Source organism: Rhinatrema bivittatum, chromosome 2 (genome assembly GCF_901001135.1).
Source record: "Rhinatrema bivittatum chromosome 2, aRhiBiv1.1, whole genome shotgun sequence".
Taxonomy (NCBI): domain Eukaryota; kingdom Metazoa; phylum Chordata; class Amphibia; order Gymnophiona; family Rhinatrematidae; genus Rhinatrema; species Rhinatrema bivittatum.
The window spans coordinates 46,430,343-46,452,537 of NC_042616.1; the positions used below are offsets into that span (position 1 = coordinate 46,430,343).

General features: G+C 47.1%; 1 protein-coding gene across 1 annotated transcript in view; it reads right to left on the reverse strand.

Moving 5' to 3' along the window:
* Positions 1–19,051, reverse strand: part of LOC115083903 — a 49,149-nt gene extending 30,098 nt beyond the window's left edge. The window contains exon 1 of the mRNA XM_029587979.1: positions 18,496–19,051. The gene's annotated coding sequence lies outside the window, so the exon portion shown is untranslated. The remainder of the gene's footprint in view (positions 1–18,495) is intronic.
* Positions 19,052–22,195: the final 3,144 nt, after the last annotated feature.

Genomic DNA, 22,195 nt, shown 5'->3' on the forward strand with positions numbered 1-22,195 from the left:
ATATCCAATCACCCCTCACTCTCTCATTTCATTAAGGGGTTAACTCACCTTCATCCTCCGATCTCTAAGCCTCCAGTTCCGTGGAACCTCAACATAGTTCTTGAACAGCTCATGCTGTTCCCGTTTGAACCCATGGACTTGGCACATATTAAATACCTCACATGGAAAGTTGTATTCCTGGTAGCAGTAACATCAGCACGAAGAGTCAGTGAATTACAGGCCTTGGTCCATTATTCTCCATATTTACAATTTCATCACCAAAAGGTGATTCTCCGAACTCACCCATCCTTCCTACCAAAAGTGGTTTCTCAATTCCATCTCAATCAGACCATAGAATTACCCACCTTTTTCCCTAAACCTCATGCAAATGATAGGGAAAAGTTACTGCACACACTAGATTGCAAAAGAGCTTTAGCATACTACAAAGAAAGGATAAACTCGGACTCCCGTGTTTCTCAACTCTTTGTCTCTTTTGACCTGAAGGCACCTGGACTACCAGAGGCTAAACGCACCATCTCCAGCTGGATAGCACAGTGCATTAGATTCTGTTCCGATAAACAAAAATTACAGCTACAGTCTGATCCTAAAGCTCACCAAGTCAGAACAGTGGCGACCTCCTTGGCACACCTTCAGAATGTAAAACCCATAGACATTTGTAAGGCAGCTACATGGTCATCGCTCCATACCTTCACATCTCACTACTGCCTTGATCAACAAGCAGCCACTGATGCGAAGATAGGGCACGCAATCCTGCAATCTCTGTCCTCCTGTCCACGGTGACTGCCACACTGTCAAAGATCACGTACAAACATATATATCATAAATAACGTGATCGGGAGCTTGGGACTCCCATGACAGCATGGCTAATTCAGCCCTGCTATCGACGGGAAAAAGTAAGTTTGCTTACCGTAAACGGTGTTTCCGTAGATAGCAGGATGAATTAGCCATGCTGACCCACCCTCCTCCCTGGCAGTCACCAATTGTTCAACTACACTACAGCTTAATCACAGACTGAGGAGATTCCGTTACTTTCCTGCGCGGGAACACACCCGCAGCCGCTGAGAGCAGTGTGAAAGGCTGCCTGGTAATGCCCCTGTAATGAGGAACCGTTTATTAGTGTCCCGTGAAGAGGAGCGGCCTGGCAGCGCCCTGGGATGAGGAACTGCCATGGCAACACACTCCAATGAGAAAGCCAAAAATGTGAAGGCTGACATTCTTTATACAATAAGAGACATCAAAGAGGGTGCCCCTGCTTAAGGTGGAGCAGCTAGGAATTTTATATTTGCAGCTCCTTTATAATTAATTTTCACTGCTGTTTGGTTTTTTTTTTGTTTTGTTTTTTTTATAATGTCTTGCTCCCCATTTTAGCAGGGAAGTTAACTTAGTATCACCTAAGACTCGCAGTCGAGCCCAGAGAAATGGTTGGGTATCCTGACATTTAAGAAAACATATGGCTGGGCCAAACCAAGGGCCAGAGCTTTCTGTGCGGTGGCCCTTGCCCCTGGAACTCTGTCTTTTGAGCTTGACGGGTCAGCGACATCCAATGGCCTGGCTTTTTGGCCAGTTCTTTGGTTAAGCCCTACCGGTCAGTTTATCTGAGATGAGCCATGTAATTGTTTTCTCTTTGGTCCGAAGTAGTTCTAATGAGAAGAACGCTGGCTTTTGATGGAGATAATGTAATAATGGATAGGATACCATCTGGAAGAAACTGTTTAAGCAAGGAAATCAGTATTATTTTACTGGCTGACTATGTATGCTTGATGTGGGCTATTTAGGATGCATGTAGGATTGACTGATGTATGTAAGAAGCGGCATTGAGTGAGATATGTAGCCTGCTATCATCCAGTTTAAGCACTGATTTTATTGGCTATTCGCAGATGGGATTGTGAGTATTATTTTGAAGACAAGTGAGGTAAAATGATCAGGGCAATTGGCATTCCCTGGATGTCACTGCTCAACCCAGGAACTCTCTGTTTATATACATTTGAGGCAGGTAGAAGATGTATTCAGCATTCCATAAGCTTTTTGCAGGGAGAGAGCTATGAGCAATGCATTCATCTTAGATGTAATGCTGCGTTCATTAATTTTAAGTTAGAGAACAAGTGAAGTACTTAACTCAGGGTATCCCATAAATTATGAGTGATTTATATGGGTGGCTATGGGGAAAGGCAAGAAAGTTGGAGAGAGAGGGTGGATAGGCTGTCATTGGAGATTTATTGGCTTTTACGATATTGTTAAGTTTTGTAATTTAATAGCTCTTAGGAATGGGAGTGGAAATTGGGGTAGACTGATCAGGAGGGCGTGAGATTTGGTAACTGATTAACGTATCAAGCTCGCTAGAGATATGCAATATTGATATGTATTATTACGACAGAGTTTTGTTCTTTTGTATTTTATACTTACAATTTTATTATCTGCTTTGGAATGGCTTGAAATGAAATCATGAATTAAATTCAATGAAATTTCCTCCTTCTGCAGTTTCTGTCCACCCCTAAAAGAACCTTCACTGGCTCAGAGGCTGCAGGAAGGTTTTTTTTTTTTAGACACCCTCAGCGCCACCTGACCAATAATGTTTGGCTGCCACTGACTTCCCTCTCTCCCTGGGCCTGCACATGTCACCTCCATGGCATACTCAGGGCTCACTCTGCTCCCCCCCCCCCGAGACAAGAGATCTGAATTTGGATGCCCCATACCATAGCACCTGCCCTGCAGCCTGAGGTGTGAAATTGCGTAATATTTTTGTTTGTTTTGAATCTTAAAAAAAAAAAAAAAAGCGCAAGTGAGAGATGTTCCCCCCTGAAGCCCACGTTGGCATGGGCCAGCTGTCATTCCAGTGTGTGCACCACTGCTGGATGGGATTTAGAGGCAAGAATGTGTGCCAATTAATCAAGCTGGTTAATTGGTGGAATAATACCCTCCTAATTCCAAACTAGCAAAGAAGAGTCAGCACTACAGGAGCTGAAGTGCAGAGAAGTCCTGGAGCAGCGGGAACCGAAAGCACGAGGGAGAGCATCAGGGGGATGCTTATCTCCGCAGCACAGCCAGGCTCTTGCTGGCCTTCAGCCGCCTGGAACTGCCATTTTCTGCTGTTTCTAATTAATGAGTGTGATTAGGGACCGAGTGCCTGCAAAGTAACTGCGGTGTAATTAGAGAGACAAAGAAAGGACTGAGAGGCAAGGAGAGGAGGTAGGGGAGGGGGGGAGCCGCCAGGAACAGGCCTCACAGTCTGCAGAGGCTGAGTGTCACCAGATAATTTTTGCAGGCATGAAAGAACACGCTGGCTTGCTTCCCACTGGGGATGGAAGGGAGAGCACAGTTGTACAGAGATGGAGGTTTTCCACTGGGGAAATTAAGAAGGAAGGATGAGCAGACTGCTTCTGACTGTATCCAAGTATGGCACAGACTTGGATTCAGGGAAATCAGGGCTATCTCTCCATGTATGCAGGGGTCAGAACCAGGACTGGGTCAGTCCATGGTATGAACATAAAGCCATCCACCCTAGGGAAACATGGTGTGAACACACCATCCACCCTAGGGAAACATGGTGTGAACACACCATCCACCCTAGGGAAACATGGTGTGTTGGGCTAAGGTGACCAGGATGGCTGTGGGTCATCAGGGACAAACTGAGCCAGGCCTGGTTTTATCCTGGTTCGATTTAGGACTTGTGCTGCCTTTGCTTAAGCAATCAGAGTGAAACCAGAGTATGCTGGGAATAAATCCCAGTCATTGCACTTGTAGTCAGTATAAAAAGACTTGCATTTGTTTTCAATTTGTAAAGTCTCACTGTCTGAATCAGTGAATATTTACATAAAATCAGACCAATCCAAGCAAATTCTGATTTCAAAAAACAATCCATCTGTTATTTAAATGGTGGTGAAGTAGGTTCTGATTGCTGGGATTTGAGGCAGGTGAGAAGAGTTTATATTTGCCTTTTTTTTTGTTTTAGAACTGCTTGAGTTCACTGGGATTTAATCAGGAGCAAGTAGGTGTACAGGGCTGGAGCTTCATGATAGTGGTAAGAGCGCAGGGCTCTAACTATTTATCCCACCTCTCATCCTGTGACCTTGAAAAAGTCACTCAGGCCTAGATTCATCATTTTAAATGGGGAAAAAAAAGGGGCATGGTTAGGGTAATTTTTGAGTTACCACAACCCTTGCTGCATATGTGTGTGTGAGAGAGAGAGGGAACGAGAGAGAGAGAGAACTTCTTTATAAGGCTCTCATATTACTCATCTATTTATACCACTATAGGAGCCAGGCCGGTGCAAGGGGATTAGGCGCCCTGGGCGAGCCTTCTTCCTTGCGCCCCCCCCCCGTGTTGCGCCGCCACCCCCTGGTCTCGGCCCCGACTCCTACCTCATTCTCGATCACGCCCTCTGACTGTGTGGTTTTCTGGGTCACGAGCAGGTTGGGAACTGCTTGCGGCCCTGCCAAATCTCCACTCCTCTTTGCCACCGCTTGCGGCCCCATATGACTCGCACCCAGTGGCGCACCAAGGGTCTCCGGCACCCGGGGGCCAATGCATTTGTGTGCCTCTCCAGCATCCCCCCCTTAATCCTTCTTGTACTAATACTTAAGGTCACAGAAAATCTGTGGTGTCTCTAGACAGAAGAATTTTTTTTTGGGGGGGGGAGCCAAAATGACATTTCTTCATCTCACCCACCTCTATAGCATGGATCCTGCTTTAAAATTGGTTACAAAAAAAAAGTGTTAATAAAAAAGTCCAAAGGGTCTTCTGCGTAATTTTAAAAATTACTGGTCAGTTTCACACTATAACATTATTTCACATTCAACTAATTCTATATGGCTGTGAGAGTGAAGTCTGGAATATATAGGAAGGGACAGAATGTCAATATAAATCCTGCACCTCCAGTTCTCTAACTCTGTGCATCCACTGAAATTCCCCCAAACAATGGAGCTTGGATGTTTCCCGTACAGCTCATCATACTAAAAGATATTTTCAAATTCTGGTGTCACCTCACAGTAACAGCAGCACAAACACCTTCCACTGCCAGGCACATTGTGAACTAACACAAAACCCCGCAAAAAAGACACTCAAAATATATACTGCAATCCCGTCATAACATAACAGTAATAACACCAAGGACTCAAACAACAATAACCCTCCCTGTGAAAAAGCAAGGGTAAATATTACACTGGGTCCTAGAATACCAATACAAAACAAACCTGATTGCTATAGATCCCTATACAGACACTACATACTAGCAGAATCTCTCATCACGGTCACACACACAGAGCAGAGACAGACCCTCACCAAATACAGAATACAAAATAAAGGAGCACAAATTAGAAAAAACTGAAATGGAAACCCCAAGAAGCCAGACTCTGTGAATTAACAATACAAAAACAGAACCACCATTCCTCATAAAACAATAAAATCAAGAAACATAAAGCATCAGTTATAATAGTAAAACCATAATAAAAGAATATTTTAAAACTACTGATAAAAAGATTTTCTATTAATTAAAATCATATACATTTTTTACAATTTCCCAATCACCAATAAAATATTTCAAAACAGCAAATATATCAAATAACACCCAATAATTAAAACTAATAAGGATTTTAAAAAGCCTCTGCTGTCCCCTTCTGTGGGAGCTCTTGATTTCCAGTCACCCTGAAATTATCGAGGATTAGGAGGTTATCCTCTCTCTCTCACACAAACTCACATGTCCATTCTCTCTCACACATGCACTGTCACATACATACACATTCATGCCCTTATACCCACTATAACCTCTCGCTCTCACAGACACTGACACACTCTCAGGCTCTAAGACACTCTCTCCCCCTCCACAACCCCCCCCCCCCCCCCACACACACACACACACTCTTACTCCCCTGGATTTTCTCATACACACTCATGCTCTCATTCTCACTGGCTCCCTCACATACACACAAACACATACACCCAGGCAAGCTCCCAATCATTCTCACACAAACACACACACCCAGGCGGGCTCCCAATCATTCTCACACAAACACACACACACACACAGACAAGCTCCCAGTCATTCTCACACTGAACCCCAGGCAGGCTCCCATTCATTTTCACACCACTCCCTCCCCATCCCCCAGGCATGCACACATTCATTCTCACACACACAGACCTCCAGGCAGGCACCAATTTATTCTCACACACACACATACACCACACACAGGCAGGCACCTATTCTCACACATACAAACCCCAGGAAGACACCCATTCATTCTCACACACAGACGCACCCTCAGGCAGGCACCCATGCATTCACACACATACACCCCCAGGCAGACTCCCATTCATACACATGCACACTAAAGGCAGACCCCCTCTCTTTTGCCAGCAACCTCGGAGCCTCTCTCATTCCTCTGCTGCTACTGTCACTGCTGCCGCGTGGCTATTGGGGAGGTGCTGATTGCTGCAACTGGCACTGAAGCCCATTCTGCTGCCTCCTCTGAGCAGGCCCCGAGGGGTTCCAGTTCCTCCATGCTGATCTCGTATATTGTGAGATCCGCATAGGGAAAGTGCTACTCTTGCACATTCCCAAAGATTACATATGCCAATCAGTAAAAGTAATTTATTTTTTTTACATTTGCTGTCTGACCTTAGTTTTCTAATCGGTTGGTCACAGGCTTTTTTTTTCCACCTTCCCTTTCTTATTTTTTGGTCAATTCCTTTTATATTGGCTTTTTTCTATTTCTTTTCTATCCATCTGTCTTCTTCCCTCAAACACACAGTCAGTTCTCATTCTCAGATGCTTTCTCTCTCTCTCTATTACACACACACACACACAGGCTGTCACTCTCACATGCTCTCTCTCATACAATCATTCATATACACAGTCTCTCACTGGCACATGCTGTCTGACTCTCACACCCAGACTCTCTCTCACTCCCACATGCTGTCTTGCTCAAGCACAGGCTCTCACTATCACATGCTGTCTCTCTCACACACACAGGCTCTCTCTCATACAATCATTCATACACACAGTCTCTCACTGGCACATGCTGTCTGAGTCTCACACACACAGGCTCTCCCTCATTCCCACATGCTGTCTTGCTCAAGCACAGGCTCTCACTATCACATTCTGTCTCTCTCACACACACAGAGGCTCTCTCATATGCTGTCTCTGCAAACATTCAGGTCTTCACTCCCACACACAGTCTCTCAACTCACTCTCACACACAATCTCTCATCTCATACAAGCACACATACACACTCTACAGGCCCTCAGCCTCTCTCTCTCACCTCTGGGCCTCCTCTTTATGGGTCGCCACAGGATAGGCTCTGCAGTGGCCCTGGTCTTCTTGGGCCGTTCTGCTCCTCTTCTGCAACATTTTTCTTCCAGGGCCGCGTGGGCAGGAAGGAGGAGAAGCACCTGCAGTGGCTGATGCTCCTCCTCCTTCCTGCCCGCGCAGCTCCGGCAACATTTTTCTTCCAGGGGCCGCGCGGGCAGGAAGGAGGAGGAGCACATGCATGTTTAGACGCGACCTTTTTCTTCGGGCCGTGGTGACATGAGCTCCACCTGTTGATCTTCTTGCTGTGTGTATCCGGCACACAGCACAGCAGTAGTTCATCGCTCAGCCGCCAGTGGGATGAGGTCCACCGGCAGCGATTGGCCATCGGCGGCTCGGCGCCCCCTAATGCTCAGCGCCCTAGGTGATCGCCTAGTTTGCCTAGTGCTTCCACCGGCCCTATATAGGAGGGTCATGTAGTAACTCGAGGTGAGGTTTTCGTGGTGGTCTAGGGTTTTGGGGGTAGTTTTATATGTACAGTCTAGCACAGTACACATCAGTGAAGATTTGATTTGATTTGGAATGAGGAAAAGTACACAAAGATGAGATTTCTGCAATGTACTCTCACCCTAGCTTGATGCACTCTTTACCTGGATGTTATCAAGCTAGGGCGAGAGTACATTGCACAAATCTCATCTTTGTGTACTTTTCCTCATTCCAAATCAAATCAAATCTTCACTGATATGTACTGTGCTAGTCGTACATCTGACTGTGCATATAAAACTGCCCCCCAAACCCTAGACCACCACGAAAACCTCACCTTGAGTTACTACATGACCCTCCTATAGTGGTATAAATAGATGACTAATAGGTAGGCCACCCTAGAGGCACTTTCTCTCTCCACTCCACTCCCTCTCCTCTCCCTCTCTGCCCAAAACAGGATTCACAATATTTATCACAAATCCCATTTTGGGCATATTGCACATATTAACGCCAGGAAAAATTGTGTAGTTGTTTCTGGCATTAAAACGTGCGTTACGCTATCACACGCAACGTTAAACATCCCTCATCCCTGCCCAAACTCCGCCCCTTTGACTACATTTTCAGAATTTGTATACACATCGTGCGATGCAAGAAATAACGCATGCGTTATGGCATTATCGCAGGCATTAAGGCCCTAATGCCCACAATAACGCCCTAACGCATTTTGACAAATGACCCTGTTAATTTCCTCAGGTTCAAGCTTGCTTTATACATTGAGGCCTTAGGCACTGGAAACTCCACGGACATCCCTGATAAATTATTCACTGGACTCAAGAGTGGGTGAAAAGGACTGGAATTGGGCAGATATTGTTCCCTCCCATTCATAAAACTAGACATAGAGAGGAGGCTGGCATATACAGACCAGTTAATCGGACTTCAGTTATTGGGTAAATTATTGGCATAGAGTACATTAATATAAAAATGTGCAGAGTTATGAATGTGGTGTAAAAAAAAACAGCGAAGCAACACACAATGTGGGATATTGATTTCTCTGGCGAGGTAAACAGGGAATTAGAGCAGGGCAGAGCACCAGATGTGGTCTACTTTGATATCAGTATAGCCTCCAACACTGTTGCCAAAAGAGGCAGTAGATTCGGTTGGGAGCTGGGTGAGTGACAGGCAGCAGGGGTGATGATGAACAGAGCTCATTCTAAGGAAAGGAAGAGGACCACATGATCAGTTTTAAAGTTGGTTCTGTTTGGGGTCTTCTTGTGCAGTATTATAGAAGAGCTAGAAAGGAATTGAAGTCTTTTTTTTGTAGATGACAGGATCGACATGTGTCAGGCCCTCCCGATCTGGCCACCAGTTGTCCCTGTCCCAGTGATTAGAACCATCCATGTCCCTCAATTCCTCCCGCCTGGAGAGTCCGGATTGGATGCCTGATGACTGTTTAGCCGAGCCATGTAAATACACCGTGGCGTTCAGTTTGAGGAAGCAGTCAAGGAGTAAGGAAGCATTTTTTTTCCACACTCTGGTGAGGCCTCCCAGCTTCACTCAAAGGAGTTTATTTTAGAAGTGATACCTCCCAGTGCACTCCCTTCCTGAGGATCCTCCTCCTATTTTGCAGAGATACAGACTTTTAAGCCTGATACCCTTTAAGGGCAAAAGGGCTCTCACTAGGGGATCAAAGACCCGTGAGCCCGCTCTAAACCCTAGGTGGGCAAGCACCAGTGATGGATCCCGCTGAGAGAGACAGTGAAGGCAGAAGAGGTATCCAGTTTAAGCCTTAAAATATTTTTTTGGACTTAAGAAGAGTGGGGAGGTTTTTGCCCCTTCCCCACTGGGATTTCAGAGCAGAGAACTTGCTCGATCCCTCTAACTTTTCCCCAAGAGAAGTTCCCCAGAAAGATCAGAGTATAAGGATGAAAGAATCTTTAAAGAAGGAGGAATAAGAGCAGGAGACCCCCACCCTGATGTCTACCTGGACCAAAGGACCAGGACGGGCTGGGTGTCCAAGGAGAAGATGTCTTAAGGTAGGATTTTTGGCAGTAAAGTTGGGGACACCTCCATTAGGATTCCCGCACAGCCACTGAGAGAGTTTAGTGCATATAAAATCACCGTGGGTCTGATAAAAGGACACCTACCTACCCCGAATAATACCTGTACCGTCAGTCCGATGTAAATTCACACTTCTGGATAATGGACTTTGATACTCATAAATTACTCAGTAAAATGTGTTTTAACACCTAGACCTGGTGAATTATTACAACCTCTCACCTCACGGGAAGCAAACAATGACTACACACAACACTGGCGACCTTTTCTCATCGTCTGGGCGGTAAGCAAGAGCTGAGTGCCGCCAGGGATTGAGAGTCAGCGTGGGATGGAAGGGTGAGCCGGAGCAGCCCCTGAAGAAATAAATGAGTTATGTGCCGCCTCCAAAAAAGGGGTTACACATAGTAGATTTGACACACTAGAGCAGAGATGGGCAAATATTTTGGTTTGAGGGCCACATTAGGAGCCTGATTCAAGGAGGAGGAGCAATGAGGCTTTGAGAAACGGAGGAAGTGGACACCCTTGGAGGACCGATGAGCCTTAAGCCACCACTGCACTCCCCCAGCGCTGTCACTTCTGGCTGTGCGCTCTTCCTGCTGTCATTGCCATTGGCGAGGGTCTCGACTCCTCGCCGCAGACCAGATTAAAGGTTCCCGCAGGCTGCAGCTTGCCCACCTCTGCAGTAGAGGAAGTATAAACAAGAGCTTCCACGCAGAACTAATGGGAGTCCACTTTCTGGGACACACGTGTCCGCACATATAGGTGGATCTCCAACAAAAAAGAACCCTGTCAGGATCCTCCTTGACATCCTGAAACTGTGATGCGGGGCAGGACACCAAACACGAAAGCCATTAGGGACACGCACACACATGCACAGATATGGTGATCTTATAAGCCTACGTTCTTTCCTTCTGAGATGAGAGAGTTCTATAAGCTTGATGGTGGGGGTCAAGTGTGAGCTTAAGATTTAATAGAAAGATGTGCAGTGGCATGAATGTGGCACGAAGGAACCCTGAGTAGCGACACATGATGGGGGAGATGTACTGACAACCCATCAGAAAGGGTGGAGACCTGGGCTGTGATCAAACCCTGATGATCGCAAGGTTGTCAAATGGCATGGCAAGTTAGAGAGAAGCAGCCTGAGGTTTGCTACCCTATCACCGCAGACCCTGCATGATCTCTGCTCATCTCTCTCTCTTTGCTCTAAATGCCGCTCTCTGTGTAACACCCCTCTTGATGTATGTTTTCTTAGTGCCAAGCGAGAGGGCTGCACAGGAAGAATAAACCCCATTTGCACCCGGGGTATGAAGGGACAGAGTGGGAGGTGGCGAGTTATGTTAGTGACTCCGGGATAGATAATCCTCGTGCCCTGTTACTCTTTTCTCTGGGTCCCTGTGATTTTGCATCTCAGACCTGAGAACGGGGTACAGCAAAGACAAACAACTCTCTACTATAAACACTTTAATGCTTCTGCTATCAACTTGGAATAACACAACAGATGCAGCAATGATAAGGCAAGTAATAGAGACAAACCTATTGTAACGGGGAAGCAAAAAACAATAAGATGAATTTAGGTATAATTTGTCCAGTAATGGTTTGCTACTTAAGAGATGCTAGGTTAGCAATGGCAATATAGCATACAGATCATTACTAATAATACAGAAAATGCTTGCATGGGCTATGCCTTGGGATGGATGCCAATTCTACACCCCCAAACCCTAAGAGTAACTTTACACACTTGCTCACATCAGTATTAGACCGTCCTTGGTTACCGTTTCCAGTCCAGTAAGTGTGCATACCAAAAAAGAAAAAAATGTATGAAGTTGCGGCCCGTAGTTTGATGCAAAATGTTAATAAACCATCACTTCAAGAGTGCTGCCGTATTTTGGTATTGGTTACATTCCCTCGTGGAATAAACTCCAGTTCTCTAATTACTCAACTTGCCCAGATAGGCTAGGATCTCACCAACCTTGTAGTAGATCCTTGGTCCACCTGCATTGGTTTATAATCAGTCTGGGACAGCCAGCAGTGAGGCTATGGAAACTTAGCTGATGAACCAGGTTAACAGTTACTGGGGCTGTGTAGACTTTATAATGCAGGCAGGCTCTCACAGGCAGGAGAGACCCACTGTGTGCATTGCTCCTGAGAAAGTAAATATTTGATTTTTATGGGCACTTATCTCAGCTCCTGCATCTAGGAACCTTGGCAACCTTTTTCTGAACCCCCCTCCTGGGCTCCTGGGTGCTGGGGAGAATCCTCCTGGCAGCCTGAAACTGCTCTCTGACACTGCTATGCAAACAGTCCTTCTCTGATTCTTCCTCTCCGGCTCCGTTCGCCTTGTTTTCTCTTTTCCTTAGCTCTCCAGTTCTCGGTAAACCAGCAAGCTTCTCTGTCCTCAGACTGTCCTCTCTCTCTCTCTCTCTCTCTGGATTCTTTCCCCGGGACACTGTCCTTCCTTGCTTCTCTGTGAAGCTCCTGTCTCTGGCTAATGGCGCATACAAAAACCAGGGAAAAAGAAACAATTTTGCCGGCGTCCGTTTTCCGCACCCGAGGCTGTCAGCGGGTTCGACAACCGACGCCGGTAAAATTAAGCGTCGGCTGTCAAACACGCTGACAGCCGCCGGTTCTGCCAATAAAGAGGCGCTGGGGACGAGCTAGTGACCCTAGCGTCTCCTTATTAACGCGGGCCCTAATTCGAATACAAAATCGCACACCCAGGAGAGGTGCCTGGGCGCACGTCGGGAGAGAGGGCGCTCGCCTAGGAGCGCCGGCTCTCCCGCGCACTTTACTGAATGGGCCTCAGTGAGGAAACGTTATCTCGCATTTCCTCCGAGGCTCCCTCCGTACAGTCCGTATGAATTTGGTGCTGGTTACGCTCATAAATGACACCAGTTCTCCAAGTGAACTTCTGCGCGCGTTAAGTTTGCTTTGCAGATTATCCCAGCAAAAACTCCCCTCTGGAGCTACCCCTTCTAATTTGTGCAGGGAGGTTTCTTGGGGGGTTTTTTTTTTTCCAGAGAAAATTTATGGGCGTACTTTTTCAAAATCGATACGTAGGCATGTAAATCAGGAGCCTGGTTAGAATCCACCCCCCAGAACATCTCTCCAGTGTGCACACAAAATTAGGTGCAGGCAGGGTGTATGTGCATCTCGGGTAGACAGTTCCCAAATGGGCCGCTGACCCAGGTAAAGTGCTGGTTTGCCAGTAGAAATCCCTTGGAAAATTTCCCTCCCTGTGGAATGACCCTTTGTCTCCTTCTGTGGAAAATGCAAACTTCCAGTGCTGCATGGAAACCTGCTTTGTTATTTGAATATTTCTGTCCACTCTTTTCCTTCCTTCTCCTGGAGAGTAGGTTTCGAGCCCCTTAAGTTCTCAGTGTAAGGGCGTCACCGAAGTGTCCCTTCCTATCCAGATCAGAGTCTCCACGGAGCCTGGGTGTGAGAGGTCAGGAGCGTGCAGCATTCCAGGACGCTCTCCGGTGGGAGGGGAGGTCACCGAAGTGTCCCCTCCTATCCAGATCAGAGTCTCCACGGAGCCTGGGTGCGAGAGGTCAGGAGCGTGCAGCATTCCAGGACACTCTCCGGTGGGAGGGGAGGTCACCGAAGTGTCCCTTCCTATCCAGATCAGAGTCTCCACGGAGCCTGGGTGTGAGAGGTCAGGAGCGTGCAGCATTCCAGGACGCTCTCCGGTGGGAGGGGAGGTCACCGAAGTGTCCCTTCCTATCCAGATCAGAGTCTCCATGGAGCCTGGGTGTGAGAGGTCAGGAGCGTGCAGCATTCCAGGACGCTCTCCGGTGGGAGGGGAGGTCACCGAAGTGTCCCTTCCTATCCAGATCAGAGTCTCCACGGAGCCTGGGTGTGAGAGGTCAGGAGCGTGCAGCATTCCAGGACGCTCTCCGGTGGGAGGGGAGGTCACCGAAGTGTCCCTTCCTATCCAGATCAGAGTCTCCATGGAGCCTGGGTGTGAGAGGTCAGGAGCGTGCAGCATTCCAGGACGCTCGCCGGTGGGAGGGGGCGTCACCGAAGTGTCCCTTCCTATCCAGATCAGAGTCTCCATGGAGCCTGGGTGTGAGAGATCAGGAGCGTGCAGCATTCCAGGACGCTCTCCGGTGGGAGGGGAGGTCACCGAAGTGTCCCTTCCTATCCAGATCAGAGTCTCCACGGAGCCTGGGTGTGAGAGATCAGGAGCGTGCAGCATTCCAGGACGCTCTCCGGTGGGAGGGGGGTCACCGAAGTGTCCCTTCCTATCCAGATCAGAGTCTCCACGGAGCCTGGGTGTGAGAGATCAGGAGCGTGCAGCATTCCAGGACGCTCTCCGGTGGGAGGGGAGGTCACCGAAGTGTCCCTTCCTATCCAGATCAGAGTCTCCACGGAGCCTGGGTGTGAGAGGTCAGGAGCGTGCAGCATTCCAGGACGCTCTCCGGTGGGAGGGGAGGTCACCGAAGTGTCCCTTCCTATCCAGATCAGAGTCTCCATGGAGCCTGGGTGTGAGAGGTCAGGAGCGTGCAGCATTCCAGGACGCTCTCCGGTGGGAGGGGGCGTCACCGAAGTGTCCCTTCCTATCCAGATCAGAGTCTCCACGGAGCCTGGGTGCGAGAGGTCAGGAGCGTGCAGCATTCCAGGACGCTCTCCGGTGGGAGGGGGGCGTCACCGAAGTGTCCCTTCCTATCCAGATCAGAGGCTCCATGGAGCCTGGGTGTGAGAGGTCAGGAGCGTGCAGCATTCCAGGACGCTCTCCGGTGGGAGGGGAGGTCACCGAAGTGTCCCTTCCTATCCAGATCAGAGTCTCCATGGAGCCTGGGTGTGAGAGGTCAGGAGCGTGCAGCATTCCAGGACGCTCTCCGGTGGGAGGGGAGGTCACCGAAGTGTCCCTTCCTATCCAGATCAGAGTCTCCATGGAGCCTGGGTGTGAGAGGTCAGGAGCGTGCAGCATTCCAGGACGCTCTCCGGTGGGAGGGGGGGGGGTCTCGCAGGGAGTGCATGTTGAATGAAACTCACGAGCCCACTTTTGGATTTGGACCTGTTCCTTCGGCCTTCTGTCCTGGGAGGGTGGCTGGGACCCAAGGATGGGGTTTGCAGGCCTTGAGGACATGGGAGTTTTTCTTGGCGTCCAAGGAGGATCTTGAGAGTGGAAAAGGACTGAGAGGTGATGCAGAGGAAGAGGGGAGTTAAGTCCCACACTTCTCGTACTCTGTGGGAGTGTTCTGCAGAGTGGATTTCCAGCTGGAGTCAGCTCACAGTAAGTACTGCCAGACTTGCATGGTCGATGTTGAAAGAATCTTGTCAGCAGAAACTCATCTGGGGTTGTCCCAGGAGGAATTTCCAGTTTCCTACTGTGGAGGAGGTCTGCATCCAGCTTGCAGGTACCATTCAGGGGAAGTACCCAGAGAGGGTCCCCTTTGAGAGTATTTACTGTCAGGCAGTGCGGATTTACCACTGCCTGTATCTGTGAGGTATCAAAACTTTATTTCTGTATTGAAGGGCACCATTCCAAAGGGTCCCTGCTGTGAATTTTCACCTGCAATCAAATTATTCCAGCAAAGGATTTATTTGTGACCGTGTACCGTGTTTATTTTATTGGAAGGTAGCAGAAGGCCTCCAGGCAGCCTAAGGGCCTTGAAAGATGTTACATTATTACCCTGCTGTCACCCCTGGAGCATGGATCACAACCTGGACCCAGTACTCCCAAGTGGGCCCCTGGTGGACCAAGGGCTACGTAAGTTTTATTATAATTATATTCCGCATTTTAAATATCGTCCGTGCTTATACTGGGTCCTCGCCCACAATCAAAATCAAAAGTCAGTCAAAATCATCTCATCAATTGATCAATGAAGGCAGACCACTAAAATCAAGTTCAGCAAATGAAAGCTTGCTCATCGCCAAGCGAAGACCAGAAGAAGATGCAAATGAATGAGAAGATGGCAGCAACAGGTCACCTGGCTCTGGTAAAAATATTCAGAGGCATGAAATTGCCTCTCTCCTCCGCTGAGCCCCTCTTTGTCTTTAAATGAAAAGGAAAAGCCCGGGTGGACTCGGGGGGGAAAAGCCCGGAAAGGATCCATTTTTTTTAAGTGGATCCCGGGGGTGGCAGGAGCAGAAAAGCCCGGCATGGGGAGTGGAATCGCCGACGGAATCACGGGAGAATGCAGAGGGGGGCATTGCGCTGCTCTTGTCACTCTCCCATCAGCCAGTAGCTCCTGCCATTCAGGAGCCATTGACAGGTTTTCAAACTGCACAGGAATAGAAGTCAAAAGGAACGTAGTGCTTCAGCAGAATCTGACAAAAGGCAGTTCAACCCACAGTCAGACCCACCTCTGTCTGGAATATTTTCCCACCCCTTCCCTCGGTCTCATGTAGCCCAGTTATTGCAGCCAGAGCCCCCTGGCTAAGAGGCATGGGCTGAGACTTTCTTTGGACCCTGTGGTACAAGGGCAGTCTTGAGCCTGCCAATAGAAATTGTTCTTAAGCAGTGTCTAGGACTCCCTTTGAGGGGAAGAACTGGCCTGAGAAACAGCAGCTGGGCCCATTAATCGACTCTGGGTCTCCCACGTGGCTGCCGCTAGACAGTCCTTTTAAGGATTGGAGGCAGGGGGTGGGAATGGAGTTGTCCTGTGTGGAGGCAATAGAGAGATAATTGTGAAGGTGCTCCTAGAGATCAGGGCTACTTTTGTCTATGGGCAAAAGGAGCAGCTGTCCCAGGCCCTGCATAGCAAAAGCCCTTTTTGCATAAACACACAGGGCTCTGCCCTGATGACAGCGATGCAATTGGCAAGTGGCGCAAATCAGGCAGCAGGGAACAGCCCTCTGCTTCCCGCTTCAGTCCCTCCTCTCCCAGGCAGCCTGCAGGAGGGTGAGCCTGGAGTAGATAATGCACAGAGGTAAGCAAAACTCTGCTCCCTGATCCTGTTATTCAGGTGCAGGAGGGGAGAGGAGGTGAGCCTGGAGGAAACACTGAAGAGCAAAGGACAGCCACTTACTTCCTAATCCAGCCCTCCATTCTTCTTATTCCCGCTTCCCCCTCTTGTTTGCAAGGGAGCAGAAGCGGAGGGGTGAGGCTTGTACAGACAGCAGAGCAGAGAAGAATTCCGGGTTTTGCCTGCATATTTCTGAATAACGAGGTGCTATATAAAATCTAATGAATACATAATATTTCTATTTGGATCACTTATTCCGTATTTGGTGAGGGGGGTCTGTGTTCTGCATGTGTGACCAAGGTGAGGTGTTCTGCTAGTGTGTGAAGGGATCTGTAGCACTTAAGTTTGTTCAGTTTTCCCAATAGGAGGTGTATTGTTCTAGAACCTAACATATAGAAACATAGAAATGACGGCAGAAGAAGACCAATCGGCCCATCCAGTCTGCCCAGCAAGCCTCACACTTCTTTTTTCTCATATTTATCTGTTTCTCTTGGCTCTTAGTAACCTTTGGTTCTATTTCCCTTTCACCCCCACCATTAATGTAGAGAGCAGTGATGGAGCTGCATCCAAGTGAAATATCAAGCTTGATTAGTTAGGGGTAGTAGATGCCACAATAAGCAAGCTACACCCATGCTTATTTGTTTACCCAGACTATGTTATTCAGCCCTTATTGGTTGTTTTTCTTCTCCCCTGCCGTTGTAGCAGAGAGCTATGCTGGATAAGCGTGAACTATTAGTTTTACTTCTCCCTTGCCTGGTGGAATATTTGCAGTGTTGCCTTTGGATATAAGGTTGTTGCTATTTACATTCTGGAAGTTAGGGCTGTTTTATTATGGCAGGTTTGCTATATAGGTTCTATGTGACTTTTTTTGCAGGGTTTTCTGTTACTTGACAAAATATCTGGTAATGGAGGGCATTTATGTCACCGTTATTCAAATGACAACATAATTTGATTATTTTTTTCCATGTTGAGTATAAAGGGGGGAAATATCCCAGTTAAGCCTAGTTAGTCATTTCAGAGAGTACGGATTTCTTGTAATTAATAAATTAGGTTTTTATTCTATTTTTTACGTTTGCAGTCTACCCCTAAAAATCCCAGATGACACATTCATCACACACTGTGACATGATTTCTGAACCATGTTTGCATACAAGACAAAATTTAGTATTTAAAAGTATGATGTCCATTTATGTGTTTTTAGAGGATTATTCTGGAAGGGAGTGGCAATGACCCTGAAAATTAATTGTGGGGGGGGGTAGGATGTGCAAGGCTGAAGGTTCATCTAGGGTGCCTATAACCCTGCACTGGCTCTACCCATAGCAAGGGGCCCTTGACACTGCACTCATGCTAACCCACACAGGCCGGAAGGAGGAAGATGCCTCACCCCACTCTTGCACGGGTCCATGGAAGAGGCATGCGTGCACCAGCCCCTATGGACTGTAAGAAGGTAGAACTGTACTTGTGTTGGCCTGTACGGGCAGGAAGAAGGCAGCAATATGCGAGTGCAGCAGCGAGCCAGCAGTTTCAGATTAATGGGGATGAAAAGCGAGAAGGGACAGAACGAGTAGAGTGCTGGAGCTGGGGATAAAATGGAGGGTGGCAGTCAATATGGGAAAATAAAATGAGGCCTGTCCACAAATATTTATGCAAGGCCCCATAAGTGGTTAAAATGGCCCTGCTAGAGATGGGCATTTAAATGTGATCAAATTCTGATTGAAAGGAGCTGCTCCTGGGGTTTGCTTCATTCTCTCTCTTGAGGTCAAGAAGGCAACTTTTATTTATTTATTTGTTTGTTTTTTTTACCTGGGGAAAATGATGACTGGCTGAAGTTCTGCAGCGTGTTTTCCCTTCCTCGGAATCACCACAGACCAGGAATTGTCCTCTCGTGGGGAGTTTGAAGAAGGTCGAACTTAATGCATTGATGTCTTCTTTCAACCAAACTTAGGGCTACTAGATGGCTCCAGATCATGTCATCAGGCATTGTTAAAGCTGCCTTGCCATTGGTCAGTGCCTTATCTATTGCAATTAAGGATTTCAATATATGGTCACATGATGCTGTCTGACAAATCACAATGCTTGGTTTGTCTTCACCATTTTTTTTACACTAAAGTCAATCAATAGTTGCAATAAATATATTACGATGCCCAGATTTGCACCAGGAGTTCTTTCTTTTCACAAGCTAGGCTTTGCCTCTGCTTTGTGTAGATTTGGAAATCCTGTCACTATCGCGTGAGAATAAAACTCGGGATATCCGCTCTGTATGGTATTTTACTTTGAGCCCATCAGCTGTCCAATTTAATAACTTTCATTTTAAGCTGGAAAAAGAAATTTCAGCATTTATGCCTTGTTCTTAAGGTTAAATCCGTTCTGTTGTTACTGGTAGCTGTGGCTGAATGCAGCTGCTTTGTGATGTCATTGGCCATTATGAAAACTGCCTATTGCTATTGGCTACAGAGCTCATCCACCTGTACAAGTAAGATCTTGCTGATATCCCCAAGCTTCATTCTGTGTGTGGATGGGAGACCTCTCAGAGTCACTGGATGTAGGAAAAAATTGCTGTTGGGTGACTCAGACGGGAGGCGCTTATCTCTCTGACGAACAACACTTGAATCGGTGTCCTTGCATGATGACATCTGGCAGGAAATGAACTTTCTTCCCTCTGAACCATACCTGAGCCAGTCTCTGCACATGGTGCTGGGGATTCTCTTCCCTCCAAGCCAGTACTGACCCAATACGTCAGCATGATAGCAGGGGTCACTCTTCGTTCTGAGTCTGTGTTAAGGACATCCTTCCCTCTCAGCCTATGCTGACTCAGTATCCCACCACGACACTTTTAGAGACACTGTTCCCTCTCAGATTGTACCAAATACCCCAGTATAATTTTAGGGGACCCTTTTCTCAGAGCTAGTACTGACTGAGTGTCCCAGCGTGGTATCAGGGAACATTCTTCCCTCTGGCTCAGTACTGACCCAGTGCCAGAGTTTGAGATTAGGGGGCACTCTTTCTTCAAAGCCTGAAATTAGTGCCTTGCTCAGTATTTAGGGGATACTCCCTCCCTCCGATTCTTCATGGCCTCTCTGGACTTATAGGAAAGCCATGGGACAGAACCAGAACGAGATCTGCTTTTCAGGTTTAAGCTAAGTTAGATGGCAATCCTAAAAATGTTACAAGAAAACACTGGAATAAAGGTGACATTTTGGAAGAATGAAGAGGACTTCTCCTTCCTTGGGGGTGAGGGGAGGAGGCAAGAACTGAGCTGATAACTTAGGGGCAGTGTAGCTTGCAGTTAGAAGAAGCAGGACCACAGCTCCCACAGTGCAGCCGAGTGGAAGTTCATAAAGCAGTCTTCCTTTGGAAACAGGGTCTGGGATGTTGGTCAGAGTTGGCACACCTGATTTCTTTATTAAAAATGTGTGTTCAGTTTCAGTCTTTCTTATACTCTGGCAGGTTGGAGGTTAACTTTTAAGACTGACACATAAACTTGGCCATCACTGCTCTGTCTGTAGGACAAATGCTCTGAGAGCAGCCACAAAGAGCTACTTCCTCTCATCGCTTAAACCAGCATGGATAATAGTAACCACAACTGAGATGTTTAACTGTGGAGGGAAGAAGACATCCAGGGATGATTTTCTAAATATAAATTTAAAAAAAAAGGTATAGCAGGGTCATCGCTACAGGTGGGCAAGACTGTTACCTGCCAGGTGTGCCAAGCCGAAGGTGTACTGGAAGATGGACGAATGCAAGGCCAGCAATGCACCACCAGCCCCTTCCACTTACTCCCCACTCCTGGACATGCGGGCGTACACCCCAGGCTGTCCAACAGTGACCCAGCTTGTCCCAATGAAAGAGCAGGAGCCATGCGGCCAGCCAGGGTAGGGATGGGAAACACTGAAGACAACCCTATAGCCCTGGGCACCATGATCCCCAGCAATGGTCCTGGGTACCAGCTCAGAGCTCTGAGGTGGCCTCCACCTTCTGCTCCCACTGTGATGTGGAAGGTACGAGCCATTTGGTGCAGTTCATAAAGGCTCCAGGTTGGTGACTTGGCATAACCCGGGCAGAAAGAAAGGTTTGTTTAATGAAGGGGGGTCTGAGACATTTCAGAGCCAGCCTTACAATGTACTTGCTAATAAGAAATGGTATCTCAGTAATCCAGAATCTCCTTTTTCATGTTCTTATAGCTGTGTTGTGGTTTTGGGGTCTTATTATTTACAGTGTATAAAAATAAACTTCCTTTCTCAAGACACATTTAAGTATATCTCTAAGCAAGTTCGCTTCATGGGCTTATGCATTTGAAGAGCCACTGGAAGATAATACTCATCACTTAAAATGACATTGCCACGTTACTCCTGTTCTGTGACTTCTATACTGTATATGCACATCTCAGTTTATTGGAGAAAATTCCATATTTTATTATGCAGTGGCAATGGAAACTGAACTCAAGCTTTTTTTTTTTTTTTTGTCTGTAGCTGATGGCCTCCCAGAAAAAGAGAGTTCTTACTTAGGAACATGTTAACAGTCTTGAGGGAAGTGCTACTGGCGCAAGAGCTGGTGAGAGCAGGACTTTCTACTGGATAAAGACTGGAGTCTGTGTAATTTGCTAAACTATTTTGCTTGCAGAGGAGAGTGTGATTGAGCATTAAAGTATCTTATTTTCTGTTTAGAAGTGTGATTGAACCTTAAATTATATTTGTTGTATGTTAGTGTGATACTGCTTTGAAGTATACCATTTACTGTTTGGGAGTGTGTTAAAGCTTTAAAGAATATTATTTGCTGTTTGAAAATGAGATAGAGGTGGGGAATTCTGGTTAGTGTTGAAGGGAGCAGACGTATGTTGCTGAGCTCACGTGGCGGGACCTATTCATTTCCTGCTGCTCAGATCCCCTTTTTTTTTGTCTAAATTGTACCATGGCGCTTAGTAAGGATGCTACTCAGAGTTCCTTATCTGTACTCTGGGCTGAGAGGAGGTCAAAGCTCCGAAAAGTAGTAAGAGGCAAATCGCCAGATCGGGAGGGAGATCCGGCAGTGTCCATGTTTGACGATGAACCGGATAAGGTTTTAATAAGTGCAGCCGGAAGTCCAGACAAAGCTGCTGATTTATTAGAGGCATTCGCAACCAAACTAAAATCGCGCCTCAATGCCTGGATGGGGATCATGGTACATAAAATTGCCCAGTTAGTGGAATTGGTGCAAGAGCATTTGGGCAGACTTGAGGAGGCCGAGACCTGGATTTCTGAATTGGATCATTTGTAAATATATTAAAAAGCACCAGTCCAAGAACAGATCCCTGAGGCACTCCACTGTTTACCTTTTTCCACTGAGAAAATTGACCATTTAATCCTACTCTCTGTTTCCTGTCTTTTAACCAGTTTGCAATCCACAAAAAGACATCACCTCCTATCCCATGACTTTTTAGTTTTCTTAGAAGCCTCTCATGAGGGACTTTGTCGAACGTCTTCTGAAAATCTAAATACACCACATCTGCTGGTTCACCTTTGTCCAC